General features: G+C 36.5%; 1 protein-coding gene across 2 annotated transcripts in view; it reads right to left on the bottom strand.

Annotated features, from left to right (window-relative positions):
• The window catches only part of LOC150100738 (beta-galactosidase-like), a 381,618-nt gene that overhangs the window by 312,272 nt on the left and 49,727 nt on the right, over positions 1-19,619 (bottom strand). For both annotated transcript variants that reach the window (XM_090401983.1, XM_090401982.1), the window contains exon 2: positions 11,925-12,153. The gene's annotated coding sequence lies outside the window, so the exon portion shown is untranslated. The remainder of the gene's footprint in view (positions 1-11,924; positions 12,154-19,619) is intronic.

Here is a 19,619-nt window from a genome sequence, read left to right as displayed (position 1 = left end):
AAATGTAAGATCTGATAATGTTGGGGTCTTCACAAGTAACAGACTGATTTGGAGGAAAATTGTAGATAGGAAGTTAGTAATGATGTAAATTTTTCATGTAGTACTATCATGTCCTGTACACCCCTTGAGGGTACATAGCAGGAATTTGGTGATGATGACTATATAATTGCTTTTTAGCTTCTGTAATGTATGTAATATTTATTATGCACAACTGAGCAGGGAAGATTATGGTTTTAAGTACTACGGCTTTATAAGAAAAAGGAAAGTGGCCAAATTTTCCAGTCTTCTATGGCTTCAATAATTTTGTATATAAGTTCTTGAACTAGTAATATTGGGAAAGTGGAAAAGAGAATTTCAAGTATAGTGAGAGGTTCTCTCTTAGGGGGTTAGTCCAAAGGGAATACTTCTGAGATCCCACTTTCCAATTACTTTTAATTTTGTCTTGTCAGCACTGGCAGTTAATCCACTGATTTTGTGGAATTTTTCCAAAATACCAAAAAAGATGTATATGGAATCATTATCACTCAAATGCCCACTACATTGTTAGCATATGCTAATACTTAATTTTCCTCCATAGTTGAGGGAACTGTTATCCCTCACACAACACACGTATTGTCAGCAGCTTCCTGCAAGAAAAAAGGTTCAAGAACCAATGCAAAGCACAATGCACTAAAAGGGCAACCTTGCTTGGCTCCTTTTTGAATTTTGAGCAGCCTGATAGGAACCCATTAACTAGGAGGATAGCAGCCTTCTTGCACACAGCAATTTGCTGTAGAATGTTAAACAGAAAGGGATGCCAGATATTATCAAATGATTGAGTAAGGTCTGCTGATAATACTGCCATTGGCTGCTTTTCGTATTAACTAGGTGGAGTAGATAACATAGCAGAAACAGATTAAATTCTACTACTTGGCCTGGAACTCCATACACTTGCATGCTTTTAATCATGTATCTCATTCCTATTTTGAGCCTGTTATTGATGATGTGGAAAAATATCTTGTAGTCAGTATTAGATAAAGAAATAAGTTTCCAACTGTTGATAAAGGTATGATCTCCATTACGTTTTGGAATAAGGAAGGGAATGAGAAATATGGCTTGCTACAAATTCAGTTGGTACGTATCCTGTAAAGAGAAAAGACTTAAACAGCATAATTAGAATGGGAAGAATAAAATCTCAGGCCTTGTGATAAAGTTCTCTAGACCTTCATATCCTGGGAATTTTCTTCTCTGGCATTCTTTATAAGCTGCGGCAACTTCAGCTGCTGTAATGGGTCTTCAAGCTTGTCTTGGATATGAACAGGAAAGTCATTAATGTTCCAAGAATTATAATTTCCCACAGTACTATTGTCTTCAAGCAGATTTTTATAGTATTTTTGAAAGGAGTCAAGGATGTCTTGAATGGTGGAAATGTCTTCACCAACCATGCCAATCTGAGCAATAGTCCTTTCTTTGCAGAATTTGGTAAATTGTCTATTGAAGAATTCAGCTGAAGGGCTATCTGCAACCTTCAGTGAGGTCTCATCAGTGGGAGCCAGAGATAGATGTTGAAAATTTTTTCACTTGGTTAAACTATAAAAAGATGCCATGAAATTATATTCTTGATTTAATCCTTTATCCGATTGTAAGCAAACAAAGTTTTCTTAATGACTGGGCTATTTGTATAAAGAGGCTAATGACTGCCTTAGTAACTGATAATGCAATTATGGGATACTAAGGATGTGTATAATGCTCTCCTTTTCAACATGTATAATGCTATGCATTATTAGAGGGGCCACTACTCAGAGCAGTTTTGACCTTTGTTGAGGTTTAAAAAACTTTCAACATCTGTGATCCAGAGTATTTTAATAATAAGGTGATACACCTTTTCATTACTTGTATATGGGAAATATATGACTTCTGTATCACTTCAACCTTGGTATCTTTAATTTAATTTACTTTAGTATCTTTAATTTATATCAGCAATGTCTTGTTTCATTTTCAATTGTTTGCATGATTAGCAGGTATCCTAAACAGAAATACTGATATTTAAATATTATTCCTGGAAATTTTCCATGTTACTCCTCTAAATTGATATTAATACTTATGGCTATTTTGCTTATTTCCATAACGAGTACCCATTGTATTATGTTTGGTTTTTTTTTACTCTGATTAAATTCAAACACTGATGATATGCATTTTGAAAACATAAATTAACACTTTTTTTCTCCCAGGTAAAAGTTATTTTATGATGAAGTAACCAGAATGAAGTAGTATAGCAGGCAGACATGAAGGCCATGATATTAGGCAGAAATTTTTCACATAAGAGAAGAGAATCACTGTTTGTTTGTTTGTTTGTTTTTTTTAATGTTGAGCCCATACACTGGTTGGAATATATTTGAATATATTTAATTCAGAAAGTTCTAAAATACTTTGTTCCTAATAATTCAGGCTCATTCAGTAATATATGTTAGCAATCTACAAACTGATAGCTAACATCTCCTTCTCTGCCTAGTTCTCAATTTACCACCTAAGTTGTTCCTCATTCATTGCCAAAATTAGAACTCCAGGTTTGAAGATTTGCTCATGAATATGTTCATTTTTGTTTTCCCACTAGGAGACAGATCCATCTTATGGTTAATAAACAGAATTATCACAGTCTACCAACTACTTTATGCTGATGTTATATGTACACTCCTGAAAATAGCCTCAATACCAAGACTAAAATATCTAATGTAACATTTTAGTTTTGCTTATATTTTTAATCTCTAGATGGTGGCAATATAATCCATAAGTCTTTCACAATGAATGCAACCATTTCAAGGTAAGCAAACATTGATAAAATGTTCTTCTATCACAGTTTTTTTTTTTTTTTTAATTGCCAATCAGATGGACAATCATAATCAGGCATACAAATTGTTCCTTAAATTAAGGATCTGGGCACTCTATTTAATTCTTTTTTGGCAGAAAATTTTGATCACAAGTTAGTAATCAATGAGTCCCTGACTCCTTGGAAGCCTCTCTTAATATTTTAATAATAATAATAATAATACCCTTGAACAACCTTTACTACTAAAATAAACACATATTCAGCACATACTGAATTCATTACCTCGATATGATTACCACATAAAGTAAGATTTGACAAAACTGAGAAAACACACAATTCATTAAGTGCATTCAGACTATATATCCCACTTGCTGATGAATGTCAAATGGTAGGATGTTCAAGTGCATGCATTTTGATAGAATCTTTTCTTCTTCAGTACCCATCATCACAATAAATGCTCCATATTTTGGAATTCTTATTCTATTCTCGTAGACAAGCTTATACATTGGTTATGCATTATTAAAACACTTAAGGAATTGAACAACGTAGTTAAGGATATAAATTAAATTAAACTTTAATAAATATTTTCTGATATTTCGGCAACGTCACATTGCCATCTTCTAAAGGAACTTGCAAAAAAAGTTACGTGCACGTAGGCACTACAACACAGAAACTGGGAATGAAGAGATGAAGAGTGACTCTCTTTTGGAGAAGCTATTGTTCTCCTAACAGTCCTGATGGTGCCCTCTAGCGGGCTAAGTAGGTGTTCTTGGCCATTGGGCTGAAGGTCTGCTGATGTAGGCCTCCCAAATTTGGGGCAGTCGCATACAACCAAATTTGTTGAGGTTTGGAGAATTTCTTAGGGCTGAGGCTGATTCCATAAAGAGTCTTTCAAATTTGTATTTGCTACGGTGTATCACTGTAGCTTTCTTCCACCGTATTCTGTGGCGTGTATCCAGAGCATGGTCCGCAAGCCCAGAATGACTGTATTTGTGAAAACAGATGTAGTCCTTGTGTTCCGAAATTCTGATATTTGCTGTCCTGCCTGTTTGGCCAAAGTAAGACAGTTTACAACTGCAAGGGACCTGGTAAACACCAGGTAGGTCTAGGGGAAGTGGTTGGTCTTTAGTGGAGCGGATAAGGGATGCCAATTTTCTGTAAGGTTTGTAACAGGAGGTCAGGTCATGTTTTTTTAAGATTTTGGTAATCTTTTCCGAGGTGCCTCGGATGTAGGGAATGGTGATGGATTTAGAGTAATCCTTGTTGTGGAGGGGGGAGGGGATCTGTGGTTTGTAGGTTCTAATATTTTTTGGATTTTTTTTTGGGGGGGGGGGGGTACCCATTGGCTGAAAATGTGTTGAGGATGTGATTTAGTTCAGTGTTTAGGGCCAAGTCGTTTGAACAGATTAGTTTAGCCCTGTTGTATAGTGTTTTCACTACTCCATATTGTTGTGAGGGGGGGGGGGATTGTTGGTGAATGTATCTGCCTGTATGGGTGGGTTTTCTGTAAACTGAGAAAACCAAGGTTCCATTAGGCTGGCGGGTGACTAGTGTGTCTAGGAAAGGGAGGCTGTTGTTTTCCTCTTTTTCTAGAGTGAATTTGATTCTGGGGTGTTGGTTGTTTAAGTGTGTTAAGAAGGAGGGAAGTGTTTCAGAGCCATGTGGCCAAATAGCAAACAACATCATCAACGTAGCGAAGCCATATGGTTGGTTTTTGTGGGGCAGAGGCTAAGGCTTTTTCTTCAAAGGTCTCCATAAAGAAACTGGCCAAGGGTGGGGAGAGTGGTGAACCCATGGCTGTCCCCTCTATTTGTTTGTAGAATTTTCCCTGCCAAACGAAATAGCCTGAATTCATTGTGAACTAAAATAAGGCTGAGATATCGGGAGAAAATTTAGCTTGGATTAGCTCTAAAGTTTCCTTGAGTGGGACATTTGTAAATAAAGAGGAGACATCAAAGCTGACCATTATGTCAGTATGTTGGAGTGTAAGGTTTTCTATGCTGGCTTTGAAATCGGCTGAGTTTTTTATGTGTGATGGTGTGTTGCCAGTATAGTGTGTGAGCTCTTCGGCCAAATGTTTAGCTAATTTGTATGTGGGGGAATCAATGCCATCCACTATGGGACGTAATGGCACATTTTCTTTGTGTATTTTTGGGAGTCCGTAAATACGGGGGGGGGGGGGGGTATAGAGTTAAATGGCTTTAATCTGTTGGTAACTTCTACAGGCCAAGAAGTGACTCTCTTAAGGAGCCTGTGAAGTTTTCTATTTTGAGAGTTGGTGGGATTGTAATTGATAGGGAGGTAAGTGGCCTGATCTAATAGAAGAGCATTCAGCTTACCAGTGTAGTCCTTTTGGATTTCACAGTTGCATTTCCCTTATCTGCTTTGGTGATAACTAATTCTTTATTATCCTTCATTTCCTGTAGAGCTTTATATTCCTTACTTAAATTAAGGGGATATTAAATCCCACATAGTTTTAAAACCGAATAAGAAACTCAAAGAAACCCTTAATTTAAGTAATGTTTTCATTGCCGAAATGAAGCTTATTAGCTCTTTATACTTAAGTTTTATATTCCTTGTTGGATAAGTTGGTTTTTGGTGGTCTTGCTTTGGAAAGGACACAGGCTACATCCAGTCTTACACTGTTGGCAACTTGATGTGAGAAGGTGGCAGATTCCACGTTCGATCTGGATCAGACCTTCAGCCCAACGGCCAAGAACACCTACTTAGCCCGCTAGAGGGCACCATCAGGACTGTTAGGAGAACAATAGCTTCATCTCTTCATTCCCAGTTTCTGTGTTGTAGTGCCTACATGCACGTAACTTTTTTTGTAAGTTCCTTTAGAAGATGGCAACGTGACGTTGCCGAAATATCGGAAAATATTTATTAAAGTTTAATTTAATTTATATCCTTAACTACATTGTTCAATTCCTTAAATGTCTTATTCTATTCATTTTCAAAATAAAAGTTATAATCCCTTCTCATTTTATCTGGGATCCTTTAATTTGACAATTTCTTTTCCGACCTTAGCATGACATGAATTTAAAGGACTGGAAATGAGTTTTCAAATATCACTGATATTTTCCAAAAATAAGCTGTACTCTTTCAGTGTACTGTCTTGAAACAGCTGAGATATCATGCCTTATATCTCAACTTATTTCATGCCTTCAAAATTTTCCACCAAAATAATCTACTATCTGTCAAGACTCCAACACCATCAGATCTTATATTACTGTCATTTAAGGCACTTTTTCCTGCTAACCTGGCAAAGAACACTTGTTTTTCTAATATTTCCTCTTCCATTCTATTCAAGTGACCATACAACCTGATATTAGCTCCACGAACACATTCCTGAACGCTAACAATGACAAGTTCTTTCCTAATATCCTCATTTTTAATGTGATACTCCCATTGATGCTATCTGTTGACTCCACTAATCTTTCTCAGACCTGTCATATCAGAGGTCTTCAGTCTTTGATCGAGTGTTTTATTTCTAACCCAGCTCTCATATCCATAAGTTAAAATTGATTTGAACACTGCTTTATATACAGATAATTTAGCGTTTTGACCAATTTCTTTCTGATTCCATATAAATTTATTCAGCTGACTTCCTACCATACCAGCTTTACTAATTCTTTTGTCTATTTTCATATTCAATTTGCCATCTTCGCCAAAAATTGTGCCTAAATAGCTGAAATGTTTTACTTGTTCTATAGGTTCACCATTAAGAATAGAGATGAGGTTTTCAATCTTTCTGCCTATTTTCTTTGTCTTTGTCATTTTATTGCTGATTTTCATACCAAATTTATTACAATAGATATGTGCTGGATTTATTCAGAAGTATAGCATCATTTGCATAAAGTAAAGAGCTAAGATTAACATTTCCAATTTTGATATCAGATTTAATACCACTTTCCTTCATAATGTGATCCCCATAGATAATGAATAACAGTGGAGATAATTTGCACCCTTCTCGCACACTTCATTTAACATCTAACCATCTTCCTGTACCTTCTTCAATTCTAACTGCTGACTTACAGCTGAAATATAGACTATCTATTGCTGAATATAATGTCCCATTTACACCATATAACTGTAGCGTTTTGAAGAACTTTCCTCTTGGTACCTTTGTCATGCGCCTTTTCCAGATAAACAAAACTTAAATACAAATGCTTGCTATATTCCCAAGATTTCTCGACTATCTGTCTTAAAGTGAAAATCTGCTGACAACCTCTATTTGGCCTGAATCCTGCTTGTTCTTCACCAAGCTTCCCTTCCATAATTGTTTTTAGCTATTTCTCAAGTATACTTGCATAAATTGCAAAATAATTAATAGTATATAAGTGTACGTTCAGAGTAAGAGTTGCTATAAAGGTTGTGCGCTTGCAGTGTTATTAGTGTGTTGGATATTTTGTTTAAATTTCTTTACAAATTCATTGATATTAGAGTTTAGTGTAGAAACTGGCAAAGGAAAGATAATGGCAGCTTTGTCCATGCAGGATTTCAGTTGTTTCATGAAATGTGAGGTGTGCTATATGTACTCATTTGATTACATAGATAAATTGTGGATATTTAAGGCGGATGGAAGGAATGTGTATGCAAAGTATGAGCTGAATGAAGACTTGATGAGTGCTAATATGTTGATGACTGAAAGTGTTAGTAGCAAGAATGCCACGAGGAGGATTAGTGCTCATCTGATAGAGAAGGATGATATAAAAGAGTAACAAAAAAAATTTTTTCAAGTTTTGAAAATGAGAATAAGCGATCTGAGAAACTTAATCGATGGCAAGAAAGATGAAAAGTCATGCGAATATGGTGGAAGGCAATGAAATTTAGAGAGTGAATAAAAGCGAAAGTGTGATGCAAGGTTCGAAAGCTCAAAAATTCGAAAGAATGAATGACAGCAAAAGTGTGACACAGGGTTCGAAAATTCAAAAGAAAGAATGACAGCGAAAATGTGATGCAAGATTCAAAAGTGAGTTGGTTAGGATGAGGCAAGAGAATGGATGTGGAATGAAGTTAAGAAAATTTGAGATATGTATGGGAGAGTAAAAATAATAAAAAAGAAATGTTGGTATAAAAGAGGTAACGAAAGACCCGCAAGTGGCGGTATATGGTGATTCAATTATTAAAGGTTTGCTGGACAAAAGGATGCATAAGGTATGTTTTACTGGAGGTAGAATGAGTAGCGATTGATGCATTGGATATGAGAAGTAAGCAATCAAAAGAGTTGGTAGTTGTAATAGGTACAAATTACACGAGTGCAAAAGAACACCTCAGACTGGATATCAGGAAGTGGCTTAGACAGAAAAAAGAGAATAATGTGAAAGGAAAGGTGGTAAGCGTGTTGCCTAGGTATGACAGTCGTAAGATAAGGCGGAGAGCGAAGATTATGAATGATATGTTAACGGAAATGTCTGAGGAAAAAGGAGTGCAGTTTGTTAATGTGTGGTTCACTTATGTAGTTCACTTCATCCAATGAAGTGAACTATATAAGAGTGGACTGCATTTCAGTGGTTTTAGTGTGAGTTGTTTTAGAGACTGCTGCTGCTGCTGCTAGAAAGTAGAGAAGTGAGTGCAGAGAATGAATCTGATCAAGTGGGAAGCGATGTGAAAGAGCAGGAGAGTAAGGCAGGAGAGGTGGTTATGAATGAAGAAGTGAGTGGCATGAGTATAGAGAATGCAAGAATGGGTATGCAGGATGGACAGGGAAACGGGAAGGCTCAGGTTGGAAACAGAGCGTGAGAAAGGTGGATGCTCCAAGAGAATGTGAATGCATGTGTAGACAGGAAAGGAAGGGGATGACCTGGGATCAAGAGAAAACAGTTGGATTTGAAAAGGGTTCTAAGATGAATAAGGAGAAAGAGAATTGGTTTGAGTTGAGCATGGAGAAATCACATCCAATGGTATCAGTGGAACTAGTAATAGATCCAGGAATGAGCTGCTGTGTTTGTATACAAATGCTAGAAGTGTACGAAACAAGGCAAATGAAATGGTTGCATTAATTTAGTCTGTTCACCTAAGAATTGTTGGAATAAGTGAGACATAGTTGGATGAGGATAACATCCTGACAGGAATGGAGATGGAAGGGTATGATGTGTTTCATGAAGATAGAAAAGGTAAAAAGGAAGGGGGGGGGGGGGGGGGAGCGAGTGATGATAGAGAAAGAGTTATGTCCATACAAGGTAGAGAGAGATACAAGAGGGAAATAGTGCCATGGGAAATGGTTTTGAGGCAGTATGGTGTAAGATAGAGGTGAATACGGTGTTGTTAGAGACCTGGTAATGTAGATGGTAGTGACCATGAAATGTATAATCAAATTAGCCAAACAAATAAGAAAAGGGTGATTATTATGGGTGATTTTAATTATGGCAATATAGACTGGAATAATGAAATAGCAAATGGTAGTAAAGAAAATGAGTTTGAGTTTTTGAGGGACAACTACCCCAGGCAGTATGTAACAGAGGGAATATGAGGTTTGAGGGTCTTGAATTTGATCATCTCATCAAAGATGTTATTATAAATGAGGTGTCAAATCACCAAGTTGATGAGAGTGACCATGAAGTGATTACCTGGGTGGTTGGAGCAGTGTGAGGACCTCTGTAAGAAAAGGGTATATGTGGAACTACAAGAGTGATGATTATGAAGAGCTCAGGAGACAGCTTGCAGGTGTAGCATGGAATGAGAAGTTAGCTGGAAAAGAGATCAATGCAGCTTGGGGATATTCAAGAACTATCTAATAGATGCAATGTCTACATGCATTCCAAGGGAGAGAAAGTTAAATAAGGTAGGTATGAAATGGATGAATGAAGAGATTAAGCATGCGATGCAGAGAAAAAGGGCATTATGGAGGCAGCATAAGAGAAGTGGTAATAACCAATTCCATGAGGACTTAAAAAGACGAGGCAAGGTGGGTGACTTGGTTGGTGAGGGTAGCTAAAGAGAGGTGTGAACAGCAGTTAGCTAATGAACCAAAAAGAATCCTAGGAAGTTCTTTCGATATGTAGCCAGCAAAAAAAAAAAAAAAAAGATTATGGAGGGATGACATTGATTGGATAAAATGGTATAAGGACAACTGTTGCAGAAGATATAATGCAGACACTTAATGAGCAGTTCATAAAGGTCTTTCATTTTTGTGAATACGACTTCATAGAGAGATGGAGCAGTTGATGATGGGGAGGAGAGACTGACTGTAAGTCAACAAGAGGTGTATGGGGAGTTGAGCAAACTTGATGTTAATAAGGCTGTGGGACTTGATAATATATCACCGCGTATTCTGAAGGAATGTACCAGGGAGTTGACATCTGCCTTGATATATTCTTTTAATATGAGTCTTGCAGTGGGTCAAGTTCCAAAGGAGTGGAAGGAGAGCAGATTGTGCCACTTCATAAGGGAGGTGATAGAACTCAAGCATCAAATTATAGACCTATCTATGTGTCAGGTATTGTGGTTAAGTTGTTTGAGAAGCTGATGAGAACTAGGATCCAGAATTGGGTTGACAACAATGGTGTTATCTTTGATGGACAACATGGATTTTCTAAAGGGAGGTCATGTTTTAGTAACCTACTTACTTATTACAATAAAGTGACAGCTTCATTGGACAGAGGAGAGGGATACACAATAATATACTTGGATTTCGCAGATGCTTTTGACAGATTACCTCATGATAAGTTGATAGTCAAACTAGAACAGATGGGGTTGGATGTTAGATTAGTGCATTGGATTGAAGACTGGCTATCTGATAGGTATCAACAAGTTGTGTATGGGGGAGCGATATCCAGGAAAAGGAAAGTCACTAGTGCCTCAGGGGTCTGTTTTAGGGACATTACTGTTTAACTTGTATTAATATATTAATGATATTGGTGAAGATTTGGATGGAGATATTCAGATGTTTGCGGATGATACAAAGTTGGGACGAACCATGAAGAGTAGGGAAGATGTTTACAAGAAGACTTGAATAAATTGAGTGATTGGGCACGGAAATGGGGATGTGAGTTCAATGTTGCAAAATGTAAGGTTTTAAAATTTGGAAAATAAAGATGGGATGCAGAATTTATGCTTGGTGAGGATATATTGTTGGAGGCAGAGGAAATAAGAGTTCTGGAGGTGATAGTGGATAAGGATCTGAAATTTAGGGGGGGGGGACACACAGCCAAAATTGTGAAGACAACACAAAGGCTTCTGGGAATGATGCAGAGGACACTGGCTTGTAGAAGTAGGGAGATTCTATGAGGGGTTGTTATAGGATCAATGCTGGAAAAGTTCTACAGAAAAAAGTGGGAGATCAGGGGGAGAACCAGAGGTCATCCCTGGAAATTGTATAAAGAAGGTGTGAGTTGGGGAGTGAGAAGCAGGTTTTTTTTCATGCAGAATTGTAAATGATTGGAATGCCTTGCCTTGCCCTGCCTGAGAGTGTTGTGTCTGCAAGGAGTTTTAGTGTGTTTAAGACACGGTATTATGAGCTGTGTGTGTGATAAAAGGACAGCCCAGATGAGTCTTTGACTCCATGAGGTCTTGGGGTAATAATAATAATTATCTTCTCCAATCAGTCACAAAGCTCACTATAGAAGGCTAAAAATCAGTGCTTATATGAATATCACAATTAGGCAATATAAAAACATTCATTGCATCCAGCTTATTTTATCCAGTTGCATATGGAAGCTGATTTGCTAGTCAGCTAACTGAATATGCTGTTGCAAAGTGCCATTCCAGGAGTCAGATGTGCTAACCTGTTCAAGGACCAGTATTTGAAGGCCAGATAAATAATAGATAATTGTATTATGTGGAGTAAATGAGAGCAACTTTTTTTTTCCTTGCTTGGAGAGGGATAGGTAAAGAAATGCATTGCCTGAGTGCTTACAGTTAGTGTGGAAACAGTACAGGAGTTTAAGTAATGGTGTAATGGCACTATATTTCATAGTGAGGACCTCCCACAGTAAGTCTTTTGCCAAGGAGTTTTAGTCATATTAATAATATGTGAAAAATATAAAAACAACCAAACAGTCCTTCTAGGACAAGAGAATAAAAAACAAAATAATAAATAAATCCTTTATAATATATGATTTACAGAATAACACAAGACAAAAATAACAATTATCATCTCATTTCAAAGTTACACTTGCCTCCACAGAATGCAGATCTTTTACCACACACCTGAAGCCACTGATTATAATTCTGTAACTTAATAAACCAACATTTACTTATTTTTTTTCTTTATGAGTCAAAAAAAAAAAACATAGGAAGCTACTTTAAGGCATCCCTCTAAGCTGCTAAGCTGCTCACATATATATACCTCTTTCAGTATTACTGTTCTCTAATCAGTCATGACAAAAGATAAGAGTCTGCCCCTAAAAGATAAAACATATATTTTGATAATATGATAAACTTTTCATGTGCCATGATAAAGCTACACAGCACTTCACATTTGCAGTACTATAATGTTAATCAAAGTAATCCAAGTAATATATTATTAAATATTAAAATAATTTCTTATACTGTTTATTAAAAATTTAATTTAGCTTATTAAAAGAATTTTGAAATAATCAATACTGCGGGCAAAGATTATATGGAAATTTAAAAAAAGATATACATACTCTATTTAGATATGTTGAGTGAAATCAGACAAGGCAAATATTCATACACTTTAAAACATTAATAAAAAAAATCTAACAATGACATATTCTGACATCATGGTTAGTTTCAATATTCACTAAAATACCTTAGACAGAGATCCTTGACCTCATTAAATCACATTTCTACTCCTCCCCCCGATATACTAAGCTATTCAGATTCACAACATATGCAGTTATTTCTGATGGAAAGGAAAAAATATACAAACAGCTGGATGGGAATGCTATGAGTTCCCCCCCCCAGTTAATGTCTATATGGAACATTTTGAAAATCAAGCACTCAACACAGCCACATTTAAACCAATAGTTTGACTATGATGTGTTGATCATGTATTTAGCCTCACAGACCAAGACATATTAGATACATTTTGGTGCATCTTAACAGCCAACATTCAAAAATAAACTCCACCATAGAAAAAGAAAGTAGCAATCCCTTTCTATATACACCAGTGGCATTATCTTAATGGCTTCCCACTCATACAGGAAGGTATTTATATAAACAATCACACCACCACCATAACCACCCTTCCCAACATTATGGCATCCTCAAAACACTTACTCTCTGAACCAGGCTATTAGAACCTCACACTATTTCAGACAATAATATATTGAGTTAAGATTAGAGGGTGCAAAATCACTCATTTTAAATGGCATCTGGTGAAGAGACAGAAGACACCATTTAAAATTAGTGACAGGCTTATGCCCAGTTATCTCTGATTGGCAAATAGTGGAGTCTGACTTCCCCCTCAGGCTCAAAAAAAAAAGTTAGATAGGGCTAAAATGGCTTCTCCTACACCCTGTAGGGAATAAAAGATATTAACAGATTTTTTTGTATTTTTTATTCAATTTTTACATAATCCAGAAACTCCACTCTAGAAACCAAACATGGAACTTTTTCAATCGGCTTCAGACCTCCAAAAGTAGGACAGTGGTCTTATACCTGACAATGAAATTCATCTCCACTTAAAGACAGTCACAAATATCCATGCCACCTATTGTTTGCAAAGAAGGTTCATTAACCAATCAGCCAACCATGCCAGCTAAGTCTGCAGATGATGTCAAGTTAAGAAGAACTATAAGGATCAGTACAAATGTTGTGACCTTACAGGAGTATCTGAATAGACCCACGACTGAAACTGCAGTGTGTAAAGTTTTGATATGTGGAAGGCAAGAGTGGGATGCAGAGTATAAAACTGGTAGGGATATCTTGGACATACACTGCTAAAACTGTAAGGTCATCCCAATGAATTGTGACAATGAGGCATAGGATACCTCATGTCCGGACAATAGAAGTTAAGAAGTTATGGTTTCTTTGTATAAGCCTTGATCATGCCACATGTGGATTAATCTGCAGAGATCGTGTTAACCAGTTTTCAAACAGGTGAGAATATACTGAACAGAGTTCAGAATATTCCTTAGTCAGAAACAACTGACTAAGGCAGTCTCTGAATGAATGTTGGGTATGAAAAAAAACTGAAAAAAAAAATTGGAATGCATTGCCTGAAAAATGTCATGTGTGGAAACAGTGAATGAGTTTAAGGCACAGTTTTGTTGTGATGACATTCCAGTAGACAAACCACTCGTTATCATAGATGATGATAAAACAAAAAATAAGTGCTGTTTTTTTTTTATAATAACGTTATATTATCTGAAGGTAAACTAGAAGTCTCAATGAACAAACGCTGACAAAAATGTAACTCTTACATATTTTTTGGTATTCTGTCATAATGAATACCAAATCACCCTGAACAGACACAGAAATCATAATTTTCAAATTAAACTTTAAATATGCACTCTCCATTTATCAGTAAACCATTACACTAAATTACCACTTGTTACAAAAAAAAAAAAATCTAACTCTGACACTCCTGATAACCAAACTACTAAACTTCTGAGGATGTCCTCTTGTTCTTTTCCTACCTATTACAAGTTAAAAAATTTTCACTCAGCTACATCCCATAAAATCCTCTAAGAAACTTGTATGACTTAATCACATCACTTAGCCATGGTCGGCAACCTGCAGTCCCTTAACCACCTTACCGGCCATTATGGATCAAATATGCATCCTCATACTTCGTATGCATTATATATTTCAAAGTAATATCAATGGTGTTACAATTTTAATATGCACTTCGCATCCATGGTAACTTGGATGTATATATACGTTCTGGCTGGTAGCGTGGTTAACCTATCTTGGTGCCCATTGCAAAAGTTTGAATAATTTGGTTTTATCTGCTTTTGTAATTTTTTCACAGATTCTTCATCCCACTGGAATCAAGGAAACTAGATCTGAGTACAACAGTCTTGGTTTTGTCATGCTAAAGGCTAGTAAAGTGGCAGGATGGCTTTCTTATTCTAAAACATTAGTGTCACATTCAAGATCAGACATGGAGAAGCCACTGCTGAGAGGTGACACCAGTGCCAGATTAAACCCTCTAGAGGCCCCTAGGCAGTCAAAATCTCTCCTCAGAAATTACCTCCTAATACGTTTATAACTTTACCAACCAACAATTTTAATAAACAAATTTTATTACACAAAACAAGCATTAACAATTATTAATGTTATTACACAAATAAACATATTATGTTATTAAACAATAATTATTAAATATTATTAAACAATAATTATTAAATATTATTAAACAATATTATACAATATTATTAAACAATAAGTAAGGAATTCTTTTGCTTTGAGAACACCAACATACTTGTTGGTGTTCTCAAAGCTTCTACTCACAAATATTCTACTAGGATCTGGAGTCGGCAGGGATTCGCGACACACTAACTCACAGAAAGTTTCATTTCTGGAGGTTTCTCATGCACACACACACACTCTAGTGGGATAACATTAATGTTGAGTTGATTCATTTTTTCTATCTTTTGGAAACAATTTAAGGAAGCTTGATTGTAATTGCCTTTCAAGACTCAAATCAATATTATTTTAACCCGTTGTTGTGGGACCCCTAAATGGAGTGTGGCCCATAGGCCAATGCCTACTCTGCCTACTTGGTAATCTGGAACTGGGCATGAATAAGACTGATTACAGACCCAAAAAATGAGTATGTTTCTATATTATAAATGTCAAGAGTATCAAAAATAAGGGAGATAAATTTGATGCATCGAGAGAGCTTACCTTCCAAAAAATCATTGGTATAATTGAAACATGGCAGGATGATAATATACTGATTGGAATAGAGATGAATAGAGTATGGTGTTTTTCATAAGGAGAGGAAGAATACAGAAAACAGTGAATTGTTGTTGATGGTTGGGGGAAATAGTGGCATTGGTTATGAAGTAGTATAGCGTGAGGGAAGCAGATAGGTTGAGATATTTACTAGTTGCTGGTAAATGCTAAATGTAGAAGTTGATAGAGGAGAGCAAAGACAGTTTTTAAGAGAGAGGAAGGACAAGGTCTCTAGTCTTTAGTCTTTAGTCAAAGACTAGAGACCTCTGATACAACAGTTCTGAGAAAGATTAGTGAAATGAACAGATGGTATCAGTGGCAGTATCACATTAAAAATGAGGATATTAGGAAAGAACTCGCCATTGTTAGCATTCAGGAATGTGTTAGTAGAGCTAATCTCAGGTGGTATGGCCACTTAAACAGAATGGGAGAGGAAAGATTAGCAAAACAAGTGTTCTTTGCAGGATGGTAGGAAAAAGACCAAGAGGAAGACCAAGGTGTAGATGGACTGATACAGTAAAAAGCACCTTAAAAGACAGAAATATAAGATCTGATAATATTAAAGTCTTGGTATATAACAGATTAATTTGGAGGAAAATTATGGATCGGTATCAGGAATTTGATGATGGTGATGAAGGACAAGACGAAAGGGGGAAACTGATATTCACAATAGCAAAGGAAAGTGCCCACCACACAATGTGGTGAGCCAGTAAACAGTTCTGAAACAGTACAGTGCAAAGTAGAGTTGGGCAAGATGAGATATTCAGAAGGATAAAGGCCTCAAAATGTGAAAGATAATGATGATGAGGAAATGTATAGTGAACTAGTTTAACAAGAGAAGGTGATCATTACAAGTGATTGTCATCATGGAAACAGAGACTGGTATGAGGATATACTATCTAGAAAAAGGAAAATTAATATAAATTTCTGAGAAACGGCCATCTTAGACAGTACATAACAAAGAGAATAAAAGGATAATGGATTTCATTACTGCATCAGAGGACTGTTATATAAAAGAAGTGCAGTGTCGAATCTCTCTATCTAGTTGGAAAATGTATCATAAAGAAATCCATTCCCTTGATGGGTGACCATTTACGAGGAGTTTTTTTCCTTGTAAGAACTGTTACAAGAAAAAGGATATGAGGAACAATGAGGCTAGTGATTATAGAAAACTAAGCAGTCATCCTGGTGCAACAGCATGAAATGATTAGTTAGTTGGAAATGGAATAAATACTTCTTGAGCAGTGGTCAAGAACTACAGTAGTTAAGAGTAGCAAATGTTTGAATGTATTCCAAAGATCAAAAAGTTGAATATGCTAGTTGCCGATCAGATGAATGGAGAGAATCTAGCCCTGACACTCCTGCTAACCACACTCTGCCTGTTTCCAAGGAAAAGAATATGATGGCCCCTAGTTCTCCCACCACCAGACCTGTTCTAAAAAATTTTCTCTCTATTAATCTTATAAAAACCCTTCAGTAATTTGTGTTTCAATCATATCACTCCTCTTCCAACTATCAACCAATTTCTCTAACCCACAAATCTTCAACATATCCTCATAAGGTTTATTTCATAGACCTGATACCTCTGGATCCTCCCCACTTCTTCCTCATCCCCAAGAAACCCAGGTGACCACAGATCTGCATATAGTAATCATATAGTAATCAGGATCTCACCAAGACTCTATAAAGAGATATAATAACCTGCTTGTGAGGGTCTTCTTCAGTGATCAAGTAAACCGATGAGCAGCATTAGTCACTTTTGCAATATGCTCTATAAACTTTAATATGCTACCCACAAACACCAACAAATCCCTGGCTTCATCAATTTCCTGGAGTACAGTTCCATCAATATAACATAGCTGGTAATATTTTCAACCCAAAATGCATAGCCTTACACTTAACACACTAAACTGACATTCATTCTCCTTTGCCCAGACTGCCAGTCTATTCATATCATCCTGCAAAATTTTAACATTATTTGTATTACTATTGCTCTACCTAATTTTGCATTGTTGGCAAACAACTGAATAGTGCCTCTCAGACCATTCCCTATATCGTTAATGTACAAATTAAAGAGTAGCAGCCTAAAAACTGTACCCTGTGGCATGCCACTAGTCACTGGCCTTCTACTAGACTCTAGTCCAGAATAAATTACTCTCTGATATCTCTCCATCAACCACCTTCTTATCCACTTGACCAACTTTATATATATTCCCATGTGCTGCAATTTATGGATTACAATTTCATGCAGTATCCTGTCAAAAACTTTTGCAAAGTCCAGCAGTATCACTGTAAACACATTATCTTTATCCAACTCTGCTTTTGCTGTATTATAAAACATGAGCAAGTTACTAAGACATGACCCACTACTTGTTGGAGTGGGTCATGTTGCCCCCCCTTCTCTCGTATAGTTCCCATTTTTGTCTATCCATTCCATTTTTTGCTCTTAACCAACTTCTCGAGTACCTTGACTGACTCCTGATTGGTCAGTAATTTGCTACATCAGTCTTCAAACCTCCTTTATGCAATGAACTATTTCCCCTCTTTCCACCCTTTTGGGACTATCCCAGAGCCGAGACTCAGATTAAACAATGTGGTCAAAGGCACTACCAATTCCCAAGCACCTTCTCATAAAATTCAAGCTGGTATGCTATTTAATCGCATTGCTATATTCAAATCAGGGTTCTGTAATATGCTATGTCCACCAATAGCTTTAGTTTCTCTGATTTTGTGAATTCACTTTCACTTCATTCAACAACACTTTTTTCAACTCTGAAAACCAAATCCATTCAGATGCAAAACCATGCTTCTTGTATAAGTCCTTTCATCCATCAAACTCACTCCACAGTACACATCCACACACATCCACAAATTTCACATCATTCTCCCTGCATAACCTATGCATCAACCTCATTCACTATTATGGCCCTCCTTCTACTCAACTCTGTCATACTACAGCAGAAGAATCACTATCTTAACTAAGATTAGGATCTTAGTCTTAAGATCCTAATTAGATTAGGAAAATTATGTAATCATGAAATAGAGAATGAGGAGATAACATATAGGAGCAAGGAAAATAGCTTGAAGGAACAGTATCCTATAAGAGGAAAATCGTTAATTGTGTGCTTCAAAAAAGTGTGTTTAAAAACCACTATTGTTAAACCAATATATTAATGACGGTGTGAAAGGCAGGGGATGGATGAAGCCAGCTGGCAGCCCCTGGCAGTAAAATTTACAGGACCACTAAAAAAAATTTCTATTTGGAAAAGTTGACAACATTTCTCTTGCAGCCTGGTATACTTATGTGGCAGTATTATTGAATTTGTCTTTATCTTCTTTTAAAAATAGTAGAAACCGTCCCAAATTCATCATCAAAATGCATAATATCTATATTGTTTTTATAGATCTCTTTTAATTTTTCCACACAGCTCAGGACCCCTGGTGGCTGCCAGGTCTGATACCCACTTGATCTGCCTCTGGTGAAAAGTTTAAATGGGGACAGCTATGAGAATGGCTAGGAGAGGATGCATTGACTCTACAGGAAGATTTAAATAGAATGTCTATGTAGGCCCCTAAATGGACTGACAGCCAATTCAATTCTGAGAATTGTTCAAAAGATAACACTGCAAAGATATATAATTAATGTGGATATCTTAAAAAAAATGGGGATATTGTGCTCCAGGTAAAATCTATGCAAGCACACTTGATAAGAGATAAAGAAAAATTGTGGATAAAAAACTGGAAGAAGAACAAGCTGGGCTCAGGCCAATTAGATTGCTGTCAAGATCAGATTTCACTTTATGACAAATAGTTGAGAAACTATGGAAATATAACAAGGATCTGCATTGTTTTGTAGATCTGGAAAACATTAATGACAATGTGCCAAGGGAAAAGCTGTTCAGAACATTATTCATAGCAAAGTCAGCAGTTAGAACTAAAGGAGGCACAGGAAGGTGGCTTGATATAAAATCAAGAGTGAGATAAGTCTACACTCTATCTC

This window comes from Typopeltis vanoorti, chromosome 12 (assembly GCF_054136105.1).
Source record: "Typopeltis vanoorti isolate ZY-2024b chromosome 12, IOZ_Tvanoo_1.0, whole genome shotgun sequence".
Taxonomy (NCBI): Eukaryota; Metazoa; Arthropoda; class Arachnida; order Uropygi; family Thelyphonidae; genus Typopeltis; species Typopeltis vanoorti.
Note: the sequence above shows the minus strand (reverse complement) of the source record. Positions and strands in the feature narration are given on the sequence as shown.